The 14,023-nt window shown below is 46.0% G+C and overlaps 1 protein-coding gene across 3 annotated transcripts in view; it reads left to right on the top strand.

Moving 5' to 3' along the window:
* Nucleotides 1–14,023, top strand: part of LOC135919985 (uncharacterized) — a 157,229-nt gene that overhangs the window by 10,962 nt on the left and 132,244 nt on the right. Inside the window, exon 3 of one of the 3 annotated variants that reach the window (XR_011513986.1) lies at nt 1,677–2,068. The exons of the other annotated variants lie outside the window; for them this stretch is intronic. The gene's annotated coding sequence lies outside the window, so the exon portion shown is untranslated. Of the gene's footprint in view, nt 1–1,676; nt 2,069–14,023 lie in introns of those variants that run through there. 3 annotated transcript variants of the gene reach the window in all.

Here is a 14,023-nt window from a genome sequence, read left to right on the forward strand (position 1 = left end):
TTACACATACCGAATAGCTAAATCAAAGCAGATAACCTTTGTATACATATCCACAAATATATACGCCGAGATAACGACTGACCCAGCAGTCAACAGTTAGGGAGCCGTGCCAAAGCCAGGAAAGTAGGCAAAGAAAGCTTCGCATTATTGCAGTTATTACAGAATACATGGCAGACACCACAGTATTTGTCCAGAGTACGAGGTGGTCACGTGATTGCCTGAGTGCTACCTTAGCGAGGCCTGTAGAACACAGGGCGCGGTTCGCGTCTTCCGTTTCTCTCAACAACTTTCAAAAGTGTAAAGCAGTCACGAAAGAGACCACCCCCACCCCTTCCCACGTCGAGACATGTAACTTATTCAAACAACGTAACTTCAATGATTATATCGTGTATTGAAAGTGTGGCTCAGGGAGAGGTAAGAAACAAAACAAAAGAGAAAAGCCGGCCGCATGCTGGTTTCCGAACTCCGTTCTGCATGAAAATAAAAAGAAAGGAAGGATTGCTGTTATTTTTTTCGCCGTATGTCACATCTGTGAAATTACATTTTTTTTTTTATCCGAAACCTCGCGAACATTGTCTCACACGAGGCGCGCTTCTACAGGCGAATGGACGTGCGGTGAATGGCGCGTTGTATAGCGACGGACAAAACTCGGACGTTTAGGAGGGAACAAAATTCGGTGGCTGCTTCCGGCCTCCGTCTGCTACTTCCGTGGAATGTTGATCGTGCGCGCGAAAGAAGAGGCGCGCAAGGAGCCCTTTGCGGTCACGTTAAAAGAAACGCGAGTAATGGTGAATTTCAATGGCAGATTCGAAAAACTTCCGGAGCAAAGCTTCCTCCTTCTTTCTCGGAGGAACTCTGTTCGAATGGCGGATCTGGAGCCTGGGTGCGCGTTTCAATGACACATCGAGAACGGACATCGAGCTGAGATTGTCCCGCATAGCAGTCGAGGCCGGTCCGCCACTTCGGAGGCTGTTGACCGTGTTCATCCGGGCTTGTCGTGTAGTAAACGATACCAAAAAGCCAGCGATCGTTGTTCGGCCTCAGCAATGGATAGGGATTCAAGTCGCGCTGCCGCGCTGCGTTTTATTCTTGCGCAAGAAAAGTAGAATAACTATACGTAGCAGTGAAGTATCTTTCCCAGACGACAAAAAGCAACGCTACACTTGTAAACACGAATTTGAGAGCTTTCTTTTTTAAATGAGTTAAGAGAGCCAGGCCATGTATCCGTTACACAGGGGGCGGGCGGTTCATCACAGCACAAATAAGAAAATAGAAAACAGAAAAGTGCTTCTTGGTCATAAGCTTCGGAGCATTGGAGCTCACGTTAGCTAGAGGTTTCATAGACCGGAATAACTGAAGCACCGAGCGCAGTTCGTCATTACATGAGAATGCGGCGAGGTGCTTGTGTGGTGAACCAGCTGATTACCGCGGTCTGTTGGGCATTCGATACCGTTGTCGTTTGCAGAAAATTTATGTGTTTCGCTTGGAAGGCGAATGATTGAGACAGCAACGTTAAACAGCTGCGCTACGTCTAACGATACACGGGTGCAACGTGTTGGCGCGACGCATTACGCAAAGCAACTGTGGCAGGTCAGCAAGAACAGCGCCGCGGCAGCTATACAGCAGGCGTCTCACTGCGCCGGCGTGACGAGGAGCGCCGCCATTTGTCGTTGCAGGTGTGGCGTCTCGATGGTGCAAGAGAGAAAACTGACGGGAGCAACGGTCGACACGTAGCCATGAGCAGAGCCAAGTGACATTTGATATGACGTCAGCTTGACGGTCACTGTTCGTTCTGCTCATATAACCACTGCATATACACAGCAGTGTTAAACTAGTATACAGCTGTGCAGCAACTGAGCAGCTACTGTGCTTACATTGTTGTGTGCGCTTGCCTGTGTTGGAAGGCGGGATGCTGGCTTAGCTCTACTGCCAAGCCATTTTTGCGGTCAAACGGCGTTCCGCGTTTCTGAAGACGTTCTGACTTTCCGCTCACGAGCCGTGGAAGCGAGACAGCACGACGGCACCGCGACACCGACGGCATGAATGCACCACGAGTGTCTGCTTAATAATTGCGATAGGAATAAATGTAGACGAAAAGAGCTGTTTCGGTGTGAGGTACATTCGCGTGCGCTTGTTCTCCGCTACTTGTTCTGGCTGGAGCGCGAGTGTTCCAAGCATTGATATGGAATGAGGGATCTCCGCCCAAGGACGCTGTTCATAGCATACACCACTGTGGATCGGCTGTTGGGCCAACAAGGGCGGTTCGATATAGTTCGAGAGCAGTTTCACAAACGCAGAAAACAGCAAGGAGAAAAGCGCTCATCTTCAAATGAGCGCTTGTCCATGTTTTGTTCCTCTCTTTCCTTCGCTCGATAACTGTCAATATTCAATCAGAATTCAGCACACATGTGAATTGCTCCCTGATGTTTAACTCAGCGCCTGTGTACACTTGAATGATTGAATGAATGAATGAATGAATGAATGAATGAATGAATGAATGAATGAATGAATGAATGAATGAATGAATTTATTATCAGTCAGTTAAAGAAGGAAACACGGAGTCACGCTTTAGAAACGCCATATAGGTGAGTACTGTACAGGGTGGCAAGCTTGGTAGACAAGCAGGCAGACTCAACTCCAGTTGACACCCAAGCGAAGGGAAGCATTCTTGGTATGATTGGCTCTGGAATCATGTGTGTGTGTGTGCGGAGCTTTATATATATATATATATATATATATATATATATATATATATATATATATATATATATATATATATATATATATATATGTTAGTATTGGAGAGCAGCATGTTATATGAAGAAATGATTTTAGACTAAATTGTAGAGTGAGTGAGTGAGTGAGTAGACACGCTGGAGGTTATATACAAACATTTAGATACAGTACATCATATATACATAATTTGTTTAACGTTTCAGTGGTCTCCGTAGTGTCGTGTTGCACTCGCGGTGTTTCCGTCGCTTCTATGCCGCTTGCGTGCGTAATGGTTTTAATATCAGGCTCATGTGCTGAAGGCTCCGTTCGCATCCTGCCGCTGGACAACTTTATTAATGTTTATGTGTTATTTGCAATGCAGCACCTTTTTTTAAATATAATTAGCATGCAAAGTCAGCATGCCGTTTCAAACCAAAAGCAGGATGTTTGGACAAATTCATGTACAAACAATCATGCCCATACTGGTTGAATCCCGCTGCTTCGAGCGGCCATAGACACTACAGCATCACAGCTCCATATAGTAATTACTGTATTGAGGCCAAACGCGTTTGTCGTTAAAGGCCAGATACGTACGAAAAAGTGCCTCTAGCTGGGCAAGAAAGCTGCGGTTTAAAACGCGTGAATGTAAACGGCTGCTAACAACCTCGCCTTACTAGCACCTCAACAGCTTCCCTTTGCGTGATGAAGTTCGACGGCATATGTTGGAGGCTAGCTAATGGTTTATCAGAAAACACGAATCCCATAGCGTCATACAGCGAGCAGCCACTCCACCTGGCAACGTTTTATATCGTTTCCTGGAACGAAAAAAAAAATAAGCAATACACATCGCTGATATTTGTAAATGTAGGTGAAGCTTTCGTACCTTTGGAGAACGGTGCATTGAAACGTAACACACGGTATGTACAATGTGCAAGTCTCTTTATTTGTAGGTCACGACGTGTTTATGGTATCAGGTCGCTCCTTCATTGTTGCGCAGAGGCCTGGCTCTTCCGAGGGGGCGTTATTCACTACGGCGAGAAACGGTTTTCTGCAACGTCCTTTATATACTTGTGATGACGTCAATCACTTCTTTCTGATTGGTAGTAGTGCCGAATACCCTTTTCCGGCCATTCGCGAAATTCAATTGGTCTCTCTACTGCCCAAAGACCCAGTAATGACGATTTCTGAGCTTGTAAATCGCTTGCTACTATGGGCTTGCGTCGTAAACCAGCTGAAGAACTAAGAACATATGTGGCGCCCAACATTTAGTCAAACGCCACAATTGACCGGGACCAAGTGGTCAGGTTTAGGTCGTATATAAGCCGATACAAGACTATATGACGTCACTACACAGCTGAGTCGCCGATATGGGTTGGAAAAAAGAACGGACACCAAAGTGCGTGAGTGGTGCTCAGAAAGCTTTGCTTTAGAAAGCATCATATAAAGACCCCGAAATGAGTGAACTATTCAGATATCCGAATAGCGTTGACGTATTGAGCGCTTTCATATGGGAGAAAATTTTAAGAATTAGAAGCTCGTCTTTCGTTTTCTCCACTAAAGGCACTCATTTCTTCGCCAACAAAACACGCCGATTTTGAAGTAATTGTGTGCCACAATGAACTAATTTATTTCGTATAGTTATTGTCGCTTTAAGATCATCTTCCCAGCCAACTTCAACACTTCGCTAGCTTTGATCGTTCAGTTCTGTTTACCAAAGCTGAGTATTTAAACTTTGCGTAAAGAGCAACCTTTCTACATGAAACAGAAAAAGAAAAAAATTTTTTGGGTAACTGGTTTTGTCTTATAAAAGCAGATCAGAAAATGTTCGTCCATTTTTGTTTCCTTCAAAAGCGACGAGTCTTGTTGGGGTGTCCTGAATAGAAAATCTTTGCCAGTTTTTCGGAAGAAACTGCACGGTTACTTGGAACCTGAGGACATGGTTGTACGAAGCCTTACCTTGTATAACGACTTCTTCCTTCGTAATGCGTAGTTACGTGACCCCTTCCCGCGAATACCTCACGTAGAAGTCGACAACGGGTAGAATCTACTTACATTTTTCTATTCCTTAATCGGTTCACGGAAACAACAATACTTCTAAGTTTGCTTTCATGGTGCCTTTCGTAATGAGGGTGATTACTGTAGTCCCGTTTCGCAAATCCCAGCCGAAACGTGCTCGAAGACTGCCTCCATCGACCAAACGCAGGGCCTTCATCCATCTCGCGGTCAGGCTTAGTCAGTGTGGAAGGAAAGAGCAGTGATTTGTCAGCGATGAATTACGATTTGCTCGTGTGCTGACGTCCTGTTTTTGCCCTGCAGACTCGTGGACAAACGAGGAGCGGGCATTTATTGTTTATTTTCTACCGATGCCATGCATACACGAACAGACGTACAGACGCCAAACAATCACGAAGAAAACAGTGAGAAAAGACGGTACACAGACAAACTGGACATGCGCTAATACTGTGCTGCAGGGCAAGTGTATGGGCTCTTAATCTGTACTGCTGATTTTGCCGCTCGACTATATTCACGTCTGCCGCTAATTATACAAAAGGAAGTTGCCTGTCTTCGCCTTTTGTTGCGTGCAATTAGCTTGTAGATGTCTATATCCGTTCCCTCACGAATGTAGCCTTAGTTCTGACTATCACCGCTTCTCCTGTATTCCCCTCAATGTAGAGTCTTGTCTTTTTAAGCTATTTCGTTCAAAATGCACGCTTGGGCTTATTGGTACGTACTGAAAATTGCTAAAACTGGGAGCGCGAAATTCACAGACACAGAGACGGAACTAAACACTAACTTCACCTCTGTGGTTTAAGGGTCTCAGATTTAGCAAGGCGCAAAGTTTTTCTTATTTCTATGAAACGCTATTCGGCGCTGATCTTCCGCGCCCGTCATTTGTAAGGATATTTGAAGTTTGTTACTCATGACAATACTATCCTTGTGGGCTTGGCATAGTCACCATGGTGTGTGTCGTTCTGGTAGCTAAAACTGGCTTGAGCTTCCTAATTAAAGGCCCACAAAATGCTTACAACGCGAAACTGCTTCGCGACTGGGTGGCATTAACCCTAGGGCGGCAATCCTAGTGCTAGTTATCCAGATTTAGGACATATGGATGCTAGGAAATGAGGATAACCGAAGTATCGCACTCGGAAAGAGCGAAGCACCGCGGCAGGATCTGTGCAATCTTCGCTCTCACTCTCGTGGGAACCTTATCTGGGAGTAATGACACTGCCGTAGATTGGCCCTGCACTGGGAGATGGCGAGATTCGACTGCCTCACCTCGAGTGTCTTTCGCTCTCTCTCGTATTATGCTCCTTCTTTAACGGCGGTCTCTTAGCCACGACAGCTCAAACGTGTCTACCTTCGCTACGAACCCACGGTGCCTCATTCACACACTCTCCTCCCCTCCTCCCTCCCCCAACTCTTATTTGGGAACAGTGAAATTGCCAAGAGAATGCCTAGCTAGTTTTGTGTGTTTTCCTTCTCGGCGTACTTATTTTATCTTTACGGACGCGCATTTCTGTACTTTTCGTATAGACCAGCTGACTTTTGCTTTTCCCAAAGCTTCTGCTGTCTTTACAGCGGCTATCCCACCAACGTTGTTTTTTTCTTTTATCAGAAATTGGGGTATGGCTTGGTCTCTAAACGCTTCCGGGAAAATCGGGTCTTTATGGCTTCCGCTTCCGCCTCTACCCCTACATTCCCCTCCCATCGCTCGGATTTCGTTTGAGCCTCCGCCTCAATTTCCGCCTCGGCCTGGGAAACGACACTCCCTACTGGCTGCGTTGCCTTTGTCACACTTCCTCACGACCACGCTCAACAGCGACGTTCATCGCTAGTCCGTCGACCTCGGCTAAATAATGCGATTTGCAATGGAGCGCATAGCATCAGTACGGTTGACCCTGATTTTGCGCAAAATATTCCCGGCTTAAGTGCCTTCGTAGCAAATAGGGTGTTGCTAGGCATGTTGAGGGAGCTTCTCACACATACAAGTCTGTCTAACGCAGCCTGTGAGAAATACATATTATGTGCACTCATGCATATTCTCTTCACTAGGAACGCGGACCTCATGTTTTGACAAAAAGGACACGCACGACACCTCCGGTAACAGCGTATGCATAAAATCAAGAGGTTTGCAACTTGTAACTTAAGCAGACGAAGCTGACCAATAACATATAGGCGTACTTTGCACAGGCATTGTCTTTCCTCGTACTTTCACAGTGCTGAAAACACGGTCTATGCTTGTGTGTTGCGTCGCTTATTGAGCCGCGTAAATTTACTCCACCGCAGAGGGCGGCGCGCTGTCGGAGGTTTCCTCAACTTGCGAAAATCTACTTTTTAGACTCGTATTAGCATGCCTGACATTGCGTTGCCCGACAATAAAGCTGCAGGGAACTAAAAATGCTATTAGGCGGGGGTTTACCAACTGAATGCAGCTCGACTTAGCGAGACATGCTTCAAAGAAGCGGGGGGGGGGGGGGGGTAGAGGGGTTTTGGGAACAGGAGGCTATTTCAAATTAGGTTTGACTGAATAGCGTTCGGGATGAAGTTACGTCGCACGTGACGGCGTTTATCTTTGCCTCGATTTTTTATGAAGAACTAAAAATAAGATACTCCTTTTTGCCTTCCTTTCGTAGCTGGATTGGTATTGCAGGTGGGCCTCCTTTGTACTTAGCGTTGTCTGTCGAGCGCGGTGTGTCTGTGTTTGACGCACTCCGAAATCAAGCCTCCCGCGTGAGGCTGCAATACAATGTTGCCGCCACTGCTGCAGGGAGACGTCCCTACTCATTCGACGTGAAGCGTTTGCTTTTGTCGTCAAGAGGCGCGACGCTTCTTTGGCATCGAGGGCTCGGCTTCTGGATGCCTACCTACCGCCTACCGCCAGCATCCTTTTTTTTTTCCTTAGCGCAATTTCGTCAGCGTTCCACAAGAGCAAGTATCCTCAGGCTGCGTTCCCGACTTTCTCTGTCTTCCCTTTTTTTTCCCTTCGGGCGATGCTTGCGCAGCCGCTTTTATCCCCCTGGAGTCCTCCGCCACTTTATACCCTTCTTCTTTTCTTCTGATGGGCATCCCCTTAAGTTATTCTCCTTCCAATTTCCATAGAGATTGAACACTTACGGGAAAACGCGTCCTTTATAAAGTAAGTTTTCTTATAGTTTTGTTCCTTCTCTCTTCTTGTTATTGTTTTCTTGAGAAATTATTTAAGTCGCTTTCCTTTATTACTTTTGGAAAAAATAAAAGAAGCCTACTGACTTGCACCTGAAATATAATTCTTGTTTCGGAATGTGATGCTGTATAAACGTTTTTTCCTAACTCTTCTGTAGCCATTATTCGAAGTTCACTCTCAAGATGTACCGTCGCCAACTCAAAATAGTGCCAAAAAACTAGAAAGTAAGCACGGCACAAATGTTGTATGCAGGCTGTTCACTGTGCTTCTGACATTTCCTCGTACAGGCTCTACTTTTCTCGTCCATTGGAGCTAGTGCGGTCAGGCTGGCTGCGTCGGTGTCCGGCACAGGATCGTCAGTTATCGGCGCGAAGAAAATGGCGAGCATGGAATTGATCTCGGTTGCGTTATCGCTACCCTCGACACAAGTCTTCATAACGTGGCCGGCTTTATTTGTAATGCAGTTGCGGCACAGTTATTTCGTCAGTGGGCGCAGCGCAAGTGCTGTATGCAAGCTGCTCCCCAACGCGTCTTCTTCTTCTTGTACAGGTTAGCCATTTTCACTCATTTCGTAGTGATGAGTCACGCCTTGTGGTTCTAAAGTGCCAACGCAGACGTGTACCTATTGCTTACGCGTGTTTTTTTATGTGCGGTTGCTTCTCGACGGGAACATTGAGGAACATTCACGTTCTTGAAAAAATGTTTTAGGAGCTCCTGTGTGGGGAAGAAACCGATTCGCCCTGATACGGCTGACGCGAACTCTCATCTTGAGGACACGTAAAAGTTGATGATTTTTTTTGGCACGCGTCTAACGACCATGAAGGCAGGGTAAAGCAGCATCATTGTAGGGTTTCTAGGCTGTTTGAGGCGGAACATTTGAGTGTTTCTGCAGACAGTTTGCATGCTGCTGTGTGCCACAGGAGCGGCTTGTTGCCTGGAAAATCGAAGCCGTAGGACAAACCTTGGTGTTTGGCATTCCTGAAGAGTCACCTGGAACCAAAACGATTTCGCGAAGTAAAGTAATTAAGGAAGTTATTCATAAAAAGTTGGTTGTGAACTGTTTGTCAGTTAGCAAAATTTCTGGAGTGATAAAGGTTTCTCAAACCTTCTAGTTATTCTTGTTATATGTTACCGAAAAGAAAGCTATAATAAATGACATCTGACCGCTTGCAAGAACACGAATAAGCATTCTGTATGATGCACTGATTGCACGCGGCTTAGGCGAAAGCTTCTTTGGAACAGTGCAAAGGCAGATAAAGATCCAGACAAGAAAAGCTCACTTGGTAGATGATAAGGCTCATATTGGTACGGCTCTTCAATTTCCAAATGACAGTGCCTAAACTGAGCAGTTTATTAAAAAATAATGGGTTTTTACGTGCCAAAACCACTTTCGCTTATGAGGCACGCCATAGTGGGGGACTCCGGAAATTTGCACCACCTGGGGCTCTTCAACGTGCACCCAAATCTAAGTACACGGGTGTTTTCGCCCCCATCGAAATGGGGCCGCCGTGGCCAGGATTCGATCCCGCGACCTTGTGCTTAGCAGTCCAACACCATAGCGACTAAACAACCACGGCGGGTACCGAGGAGGTTATTGCCTGCAAGCTTGTGAATGATGCAAAAAAAAAAAGTTCATTGGAATGCTTTCACTGCCATGAGCATAAAAAATAACTAGGAATGTTTGAAGGAATAATAAATTCCTGGGTTTTACATTCCAAAAGAACTACATTGACCCGTGTACTTATTCATCCTTTTCTCGGGGACTGCATTTTACCCACTCAAAACATAAACTTATCGCTCAGTGCAAGACGCGCCTGTAATTATATAGTACCTTGTGGAAGACACGCGGGCACCAGCGATTACTCTGGATGTGGTGATGGTGGTGGTGATGACTAGTGTATAAAAGCCGGCGCGCTATCGTTGTTCGTTGCGTCTAGCCTGTTTTCAGGGCACAGGTTCGCCCAATGAAGCGTTAGTTTCGCCATTCACAGTTTAGTTGCCTTGTTCGCCGTCTCTACTATGTATACGTGACCATAGGATTATAAAGGACGCCGTGGTGGGGGATCAATAAGCAGCTTTAATTTGGCGTCCACAACCACCCACGTGCGCAGGGCGCGAGGTTGTGCGTGCGTAGCGTAGCGCGCGCGCATGAGACGGCAATAGTTGTCCGGACGCAAAAGCTAACAAGGGGATCGCTGGCTTGCAAGCGTAGGAACCAGTAGTGGGCTACTCAGCGCCGCCATATGCCACCTTCTGAAACTGTGTAGCCGATATCAGCCGCCACTAAGTCAAACCACAAGCCGGAGTCATATATACGGCAAGAGCGATATCGAAAAATGCGCTCTCGTGGGCGCGCGATAACACGCGAGAGCGTACCGCTAAAGCCACTTAGCCCGCAGCGGACGCTACGCAGCTTTTGAAAAGCTGCGGGCGCACGCAAGATACCGTGCGTGCCCCTGCGTACTGCGCATGCGCACTAACGCGTCCGAGGGTTTGCTGCGTACGCAGAGCTGCTGCGGACGCCCAACTAAAACTGTCTAATTTCGGCCACCCGGGCTCCTTCAGCGTGCGGCGAATTGCACGTACACGGGCGTTTTTTGCGTTCCACTCCTGTCGAAATGCGGCGGCCACGGCCGGGGTTTGTTCCCGTGCCCTTTGGCTTAGCGACGCAGCGCCAAACAAGTGCACCACCACGACGGGTAAAATAAAGCATTTAGAAAACCCGCCTTTGTTACGCGGTCCTTACATTTGTTTTCCACGAAAGCTTGGCTTCAGGGTCTAATTTCTGATGATAAAGTTATACCACTGGGTTATCTAATGTTCTGGCGTGATCAAAGTTAATTCTCGTTGTAATTACACTTATATGTAAATGTAGTGTTGACACAATAGTTCTTGTGTGAAGAAATCAATATGAAAGTTTATTGCTGAGTTTGTTGCCTTGGGGGATCTCGTTTTTCTTTTGCGCTGTTTGTAGTTCTTCAGATACTGATGTGTTGGTTATAAACAAACTTTATGATAAAATTGACTAGGATTGAGAGACAAAAATATTATTTAAAGGAAGGTCTCCTTGCCTCTTCCTTCTATGTTTTCGCTGCTGCTGGCTGCTTGCTTGCATCTAAAGATCTAAAAATCTAAAGAGGCTGATCGGCTCGCGTCAACTTGCGCTCATAACAACTGTGACTGCTCAGAAATTTAGTGCAAGCTTGATGACGCTCGTCTGCTGATTAGTCGCCACCTACTCAAGCAGCATCCAGACCAGCGCGTCGCAAATGGAACGTTCCCGCCCCGTGTTCGCGGCCGAGGCTTGCCCCGTCGCGCTAGAGCACAACTAGTCAAGCTGAGGGTTGGTTGCGTGAACGTGCGCGAACGTTTATACAGAAAAGGACGTGTGGCAAGTCCATTGTGTACGTCTTGTGGCTGCTACGAGACGCTTCAGCGCCTTATATTTGAGTGCCCCGCTTTCAGTGCGCAACGCATGTCGCTAGTGAGAAACGATCATCTCCTTGGCCTGCGCTGTGCGACACTCGAGGAATGTTTATACCCCAGTGGTTGTGCGTCTAAACGTGATCAGTGCCATCGCGCCCTACTTACCTTTCTAGAGTTGACTAACTTAGGTTCACGTTTTAGCGTCGAAATTATTATATTCAACATTCTGCAGTAGCGTGACCTTCAGTAACCGGCCCTACTGTGTGTGATCTGTACGGTGTTCTACTTTAGTCTTTATATTTGTCCTGTTGCTCTTCCTTTTTTCTTTCCTCCCCTCCTTCCTATCTTCCATTTCTGTGTTGCTGTCACCTCCCTTCAAAAGAGTAGGCAGGCGTTGTGCCCCTTCCGGTGGCAGTTGCCAGCCTGCTCCTCGCTTTCCCTTTTCTGTTAGCTGTGTATATGGGTTCGAAACAAATAATAATAATAATGCTTGCTTGGAAAAATAGCACAAACGCAGGGCAGCATTACTATCGTTATGCCCTTACTCGTGATTATTCCTGCGTTGTCGCGTCGTCATGCTCGTTCCATCGTCGTCAGTTTGCCATGGTGACTCCACTGTTGTCATCCCATTGTTGTCACGCCTACGGCTCAGTCTGTAAAAGGTTGAGCTAGACGCGGGAAAAGGCGCTAGGCGGGCTGCATCGATGAGCGTCAGCATCACGTTGTCGTCACGCCGTCCTTGTCACGCTACCATCGACATACAGTCATCATTTTAGCGTCGTCATACATTTTTGTAGTCATGCTGTCGTCCTACCATTGCCACCCTTGGCGACTGATGGATAGTCTTGCATGATTGGCCGGTACCGGACATAGTGTAAACCAACACTGGATACAGTGCGGATGGAAATGTCCCGCGGCGGCGGTTGACACAGGTTAAGCGGGGAGTGAGCTCTAACACCAAAACGTCGTCGTTGTCATGCCATTATCATCACTTAATCGCCTTCATACCATCGTGATCATTTCTTCGTAGTCATGTCATCGTCAGCTTTTCACCGTCTTCACTCTGTCGCCGTAAATGCGTTGTTGCGTCATATTGTTCTCCTCCGAACCGTCGTTTTAGAGGCATCGCGATCATGCCGTCATCGTTGCGCTGTCATCACTTGTCCATAGTTCGTCCCACCGCTGTCCTCATGCATTGGTCATCGTTCCAGCGTCGTCATACCGTTTTTCACATACATTTGTAGTCATTTTAGTACCGCCATTTTATCGTCATTGTGCTGTCGTTATCATGCCTGCGTCATTATACCATCGACATCACGCTGTCATCGTGATGCGCTGTCATCACGCTGTCATCAGCGTGATGTCATCGATATCACGCTGTCATCGATCATGCCATGATCGTCAGAAAATCACCGTCATGCCATCGTAGTGGTTCAATCAACGTCACGGGCATGATCGGGTGCAACAAGTTGATGTTGAACGGCGGCTTCTCCAAGAAAAAATGTTCTCAACTGTATATGGTAGGTAGTGGCTAAGAAGGAACCGCGTTCTTCACAAACATCAATGAAAGCTTCCCCTAAACTGGGTTGTAGGAATCCTAAATTTATAGTGTTTATGGATTTATAGATATCCAAGAGTGTTTTAAAGCAAGTTGCTGAATATTTTCCATGCTTTCTGACCCATTTGCTTAGCTTTTCTGAGGCGGCAGCTTGGTTACCTATTGACTGGCATGCTACCCAAGTAGTTCCTATTCTCAAAAAATTTGTCCCCCTATCCGTTTCTAATTATCCAGCGGTTTCATTTGATGTTTGAATTTACTTAGATGTTTCTGCACAGGTGGACGTATTATTTTTGGATTTTTCTAAAGTGTTCCACAAACTCCCTCGTGGTGAACTGCTGTATTAATTACAGTGCCTCAGCTTACCTTCCCGCATCGTTCAGTTAATTCGTGCTTATCTAGCTAAGAGATCGCAGTTTGTGGGTATTTGAACTTCTTCGTTAGCACGCTTCCGATCACATCGGAAGTGCTACGTGGCAGTATTTCGGGGCCATTGTTGCTCGTTATTTATGTGGAACGTTTGATTGATTTGGAATAAAGAAATGTATCGACCAGGGTGTTCGCTGATGATTGTACAAGTTGTAAGCAAATTTCATATAAATGTTGTCATCGCTCATTAGAAAACACAGTAGTTGTAATAAATCATTTGTGTATATGTTTGTGCATGATACTAAATTGAGATAAAACTGTTTTCTTATGAGCTCTCTTAGTACTTTTCACATGTGACCCAATATAGCACGAGTTCACATAAAAGAAGTATCTACGTGTGACAATGAGAAACAAGCTTACTTTAACTAGCATTTTTGAGTACAGCTAAAGAATACTAGCTCAAGAATGCTAGCATAGAATGCACGGGTAATGCCCAAACTTGAGTACGCCGCTAGGTTATGGAGCCTACATTACAAAAAAGGGTATCGTACTGATTGAGTCATAGGGTTTATTTTCGTGAAATGTAGCATAGGAGACTCACCGTCACTTATAGTAACAAAAGTAACAGTATTACATTTCTCGAGGCGCATAGTAAAGTGAACTATTTCGCTTTTATTTGTGGCTATATTGAAAAAAAAAGTTCACTTCCAAAATACGCTTCCAAAATGCGTAAAATCCCATACTACTAAAACAAAACCGAAATCTATTTACAAAAGAGCAACAAAATATAA

The sequence above is a fragment of the Dermacentor albipictus genome, chromosome 4 (genome assembly GCF_038994185.2).
Source record: "Dermacentor albipictus isolate Rhodes 1998 colony chromosome 4, USDA_Dalb.pri_finalv2, whole genome shotgun sequence".
NCBI lineage: Eukaryota > Metazoa > Arthropoda > Arachnida > Ixodida > Ixodidae > Dermacentor > Dermacentor albipictus.